Below are 5,908 nucleotides of genomic sequence, written 5' to 3'. Positions count from 1 at the left end.
GAATTGGAACCAATAGTAATAAAGCTGTTATAAAATGGCACATTTTAAATATAATTTCAGGAAGTTAATTGACTGCTTTGGAGTTCATGAACACTAGAATAAAAATCCCTAATGTAGGCAAAGATAAGTCACAAGTGTTTGGTTTTTTTTCAGTAGGGAAATGAAGTAGTAGGTTTATTCATAATAGCCAAAATTTGGAAGCAACCAAAATTTCCTACAACTTTTAAATGGTACATCCATACCATAGAATACTACTCAGTAATAAGAAGAAATGATGAGGATACACTAGAATATTTTTACTTTTCAATTAATATCATTCTTTAAAGAGAAAAAGAAACAAATTAATCAAATTTGAAAGCTAAGTGGTGACTCTAGATAAATGGTTTTCACAAAAACTCTGGAGCCCAGAAAGAGAGAGGGGTTCTGAGTGAATGGGGCTCTTGATGCACTCAACCTTGTTAGTGTGGAAGCATTTTAGCATTTTTAGTTTTATCTGTTATTCATATTGGGTTTTGGTGGCTATATTAGTCAGGGAGGGAGGGAGGGAGGGAGAGAGAGAGAGAGAGAGAGAGAGAGATCTACAGTTCCCCTCCCGTGTTTTCTTTACTATCACACAGAACACTCATAACACTCTGATACCAGGTATGGGGGTTCCCCCACCAAGTAATACTTTGTGACACCAATTGGGTGTTGAAATCACAGGTTAAGGTCTCAGTCTGAAGACTGCTCCCCACCCAAAATCGAAAGTTGAGGTTGTTACCTATGCTTCTGGCTGATCAGCTATAAATTGGAGGTTCAAAATAAAAAAATAAATAAATTGTAGTTTCATGAACCCCTTCTTGGGTTAGAGTGATTTACTAGAGTGGCTCACAAAACTCAGGGAAACACTTAAGTTATCAGTTCATTAAAGGATATGATAAAGGATATAGATGAACAGCCAGATGAAGGGATGTATTAGGCAATTTCTGGGAAGGTCCCTATCGCAGAAGCTTCTGTCCCCATGGAGTTGGGTGTGTCACTCTTCTGGAATGTGGACATGTTCACCCACCCGGAAGCTCCTTGAACCCATACTGTTGGGATTTTATGGAGGCTTAATCATATAGGCATTATCAATTACTAACTCCATTTCCAGACCCTCTTCCCTCTCTGGAGAGTGGAGGGTGGGGCTGAAAATTCCAATCTTCTAATCATGTCTTCATCTTTGTGGTCAGCAGCTTCCACATAGAATCTATCTCAGAGCCCACCCAGGTTTGCCTCATTTAAAAAAAGATATTCCTGGTGTTCTTATCATAGGAATATATAAGCGTTTTAGGAGACCTGTGTCAGGGACAGGGGACAAAGACCAAACAGATATTTAACACATTAAGTGCCCAGCCTGTTTTGTCTTCCGGACAGAAAGTATAGTGTCAGTCACCGGTGCCTGACAGGGCGCTTCATGTGTTAATAGAGTTTGGTAAGTCCTAAGATCTGCAGGGTGGGTTGGCAAGCTGGAGATCCAGGTTTGCTGATGGTTTCGTTCTTGTCAGAGTACAAAGGCCTGAGAACCAGGAGGATCAATGATATAGTTCTAGTCCAAAGGTCAGACACAGGAAGGATGGATAATTTAGTTTCAGTCTAAAGATAGGAAAAATCCAATGCTCCAGTTTGAAGGCCGTCATGTAGGAAGAATTTTCTTTTATTTGGGAAAGGTCATCCTTTTTTTTTTTTTTTTTTAATTCAGGCCTTCAGCCGATTGGGTTAGGCCCGCCCATATTAAGAAGGGCAATCAGGCCAGAGCTCCAGTGGCGCAATCGGTTAGCTCGAGGTACTTATAAGAAGGGCAATCAGCTTTACTCAGTCTACTAATTGAGATTAACCCATCCAAAAACATTTTCACAGAAACACCCAAAATAATGTTTGATTAAATATCTGGGCACCCTGTGTCCCAGTCAAGTTGACACATAAAGTTAACCATCACAGTGACTAAAAAAATGTCTGAATATCATTGACCTACTAAACATCCACCATTTAAAAAAATATTTTTATTGATTTTTTTAGAGCTATTAGAAGAGAGAAGGAGAAGGACAGGGAGAGGGAAGGAGAAAGAGGAAGGGAGGGAGGGGGGAGAGAGAGAGAGAGAGAGCACAAAACATCCATCAGCTGCCTCCTGCATGGCACCTACCGGGGATTGCAACCTGGGCATGTGCCCTGACTAGGAATCGAACCAGCAACCCTTGGGTGCACAGGATGACACCCAACCAACTGAGCCACACCAAACCTCTCTGTTTATATTACAGAACTGTTTCCAGAGGGACACTGGCTCCGTTTTACTGATGATAAACTTGAAGTCAGAAAGAGGAAGGCCCTTGATCTTCTGATCTTCCTTAGTGGATTTACTTTTGCTGATCCCATTTAAGTACAGGTCTTCATTCCCTTGTAGAGCCTCCAGGGTACAATCTGTTTCCTTGCTTTTTTCAATTTCTAGAGCTATCACATTCTTTGGTTTGCGACCCTCTTCCTACATCTTCAAAGGCAGCAATGATAGTTTGAGTCTTTCTCACATCAAATCACTCCAACACAGACTTTTCTGACTCCCTCTTTCACTTATAAGTATGCTTTTGATTACTTTGGACTGACCAGGATCACCTCCCCACCTTGAAGTCAGCTGATTCACAGCCTTAATTCTATCTACAACCTTAATTCCTCCTTAGGGAATAGCATATTCACAGATGCTGAGGTTTAAAAAATGGACATCTTTGGTAGTTCATTATTCTGCCTACTTCAATACTACTGTCAGAGACATCTGAAAGAACCTCTGTCTTCACACTACTGAATTGTTTCCAGAGGAACATTGGCTCCCTGTCCCATGGCTGAACACTTTCTACTTTCTGGCATCCAAGCCCCTCTACAACAGGGCCTTACCCTACTTATCCAGCATTATCTTCTTAGAATTTATTCTTATATTGATTGTCCTGCCTGGAAAAATGCTCAGTCCCGATCGGCTGGACCCCAGCAACAAGCTAACCTACGGGTCGAAGTGTCTGCCCCCTGGTGGTCAGTGCATGTCATAGTGAGTGGTTAAGTGGACTTAGCATATCATTAGCATATTACACTTTGATTGGTTGAACAGCCAACCGGTCAACCAGACACTTAACATATTAGGCTTTTATTATATAGGATTTCCTTTCACCTTTTCAGCCCATCTTCCTTCCCACACTAGAATGTGAGCTCCATGAGAGTAGAACTTTGTTTTCTTCACTGCTATAGTGCTGGCATCTAGAACTAAACCTGTCACCTACTAGGTGCTTAATAAATATTTGTTTGAATGAATTCCCTTCTCTCTATCTCTAGTTTGACAAATTTAGTTTGAGTATTCATCATCACCTTTCATTTGGATAATTGAAACAGTCTCCTAACTGGTCTCTAGGCTTCCCCATTGCCCATTCTGCAGTAAAAATTATCTTTCAAAACCATAGATTCAATCATGACATTCCATTGCTCAAACACAAAACAAAACAAAATTTATTTTATTTTTAAAATATATTTTATTGATTTTAGAGAGGAAGGGAAAGGGAGAGAGAGATAGAAACATCAATGATGAAAGAGAATCATTGATTGGCTGCCTCCTGCATGCCCCTTACTGGGGATCGAGCTCACAACCCAAGCATGTGCCCTTGGCCAAAATCAAACCTGGGACCCTTCAGTTTGTAGGCTGACGCTCTATCCATTGAGCCAAACCAGCTAGGGCACAAAACAAAATTTAATGACTCCTTGTTTTCTTCAGGATAAGATAACTTGGCAACAAGGTTCATCATAATCTGATCTCTGTCCACTTGTCATTAAATCATGAAATAATTACTTCATGAGCACCTACTGTGTGCCAGATACTGTTTCTAAACTGAAGCCACAATAGTGGATGAAATATGGCCCCTACCCTCAAAGAACTCATAGGTCTTGACATTTGCAGGTACAGAGAACTGGGTGGGTTGAGGGATGGAAATTGGGGAGGAACAACTGGGACAAAAAGTCCCTTCCTGTTTCTAGGTATAAGCAGCAGCATTTGTAACCAGCACCCATCCTAGTAGCAGCTTTCTTAAAGTAGAAAATTTACCTTGTGTGAGCCCTGAGAATGAGTATAAGAGAGAGTAGAACAACCCTGGGATTTACTTTTGAACTCCACAGCAGACCCAGAGGGAATAAAAAGCAGCAACCAGAAGTAAAATACATTTAAGAATAAAGTCCTCCTTGCATTGGCAATGGTGCTGTTGGGGTGATGACCTGAGCTGGCTTCTTTCTCCAGTACACAAAGGAAGCCTGGTTGTTGAATGAATTGGCAAGTGGAATTGCTCTTTATATATATTTTTTATTTTCCTTTATTTGGTGGTGAGGGAGGAGTAGCAGGTACACACAGCTGAATTTGCATAAAGTAAATGCAGTATATAGGACACCACTGGTTTATTAATATTTGAAAGTTGCTCCCTTCAGGATCATCTAATGTGAGCTCTACACTTTGCTACTTTCCTGTTCTCTGAGACAAAAAAGATTGAGTCTTTAGAAGCCTGACCATGAGACCCCCCTTTTTTTGTTTTTAATCCTCATCTGAGGATATTTTTCCATTGATTTTTTACAGAGAGTGGAAGGGAGAGGGAGAGAGGGAGAGAGAGGGAGAGAGAGAGAGAGATGTGAGAGAGACACATCCATTGGTTGCCTCCTAAACATGCCCCAACTGGGCCCGGGGATTGAACCTGCAACTGAAGTACATTCCCTTAACCTGGAATTGAATCTAAGACCCTTCCATTTGCAGGCCGACACACTAACCACTTAGCCAAACCGGCCAGGGCAAGACCCCTTTCTATAGAAACCACAGAACTTACAGTTTGAAAGGATCTTGAAGGTGTTGGCCAGTGCACTCATTAGATGGTAGAATATCAGACTGGGCTACTTACCAGCTAGATGAGCCACTTAACTCCTTTGCCTTTCAGTATGCTCACAGGTGAAATGATGGGCTATGTTGCCTATTCCAAAGTTGTAGAAAAGACTTCATTAGATAGTAATTATCACAATTTTTTTATCTCTCCCTCTCCCTTCCTCTCTGAATATATATAAAACAGAGAGGAAGGGAGAGGGATAGAGAGTTAGAAACATCGATGAGAGAGAAACATCGATCAGCTGCTTCCTGCACACCCCGACTGGGGATGTGCCCGCAACCAAGGTACATGCCCTTGGCCGGAATCGAACCTGGGACCTTTCAGTCCGCAGGACAACGCTCTATCCACTGAGCCAAACCAGTTAAGGCTGAATATTTTCTCCTTAGAGAACAATAAAGGACCAAAGAACATTTCCCAGTAAAGCCTGCTTAGTGTGGATTACCTATCTATATATATAAAAGCCTAAGCAACCAGAACAACTTGAACGACCGGTCACTATGATGCGCACTGACCACCAGGGGGTAGATTCTCAATGCAGAAGCTGCCCCCTGGTGGTCAGTGTGCTCTCACAGCCAACCTCCCCTGGCTGGCCAACCTCCTGTGGTCCCTCTCCCCTCCCCCACCAGCAGACCCCGATCATCCAATCAGGACTGGCACCAGGGCTGGGACAGGGAACTGGGACTGGGTGGCAGCAGATAGGGCCCCTTTCTCAGGGGGGCCGAGGGCCAGCTCCCTCCTCAGGGCCAGTGGCCAACCTCCCATGCCCTGTCCCTCCCCCTAGCCGGCAGGCCCCAATCGGTCTGCCACCCACCCACTGCAGTGGTGGCACAGCAGTGAAGGAAGGAGGAGGGGGGGAGGCGGGGAACTGCACGGTGGTGGGGTGCTGATGATGGCAGTGTCGGCATCCGGCGTCTGTTCCTTCTTTGTCTGGCCAGGTGACCGTCGCCTCCTCTCCAGCCCGGCCCGGCCCTGATCGGCCTGGCCCTGATCAGCCCTGATCG

The sequence above is a fragment of the Myotis brandtii genome, unplaced genomic scaffold (assembly GCF_000412655.1).
Source record: "Myotis brandtii unplaced genomic scaffold, ASM41265v1 scaffold393, whole genome shotgun sequence".
Lineage (NCBI taxonomy): Eukaryota > Metazoa > Chordata > Mammalia > Chiroptera > Vespertilionidae > Myotis > Myotis brandtii.
The sequence above is the reverse complement of the archived record's forward strand: the minus strand, read 5'-3'. Positions refer to the sequence as shown.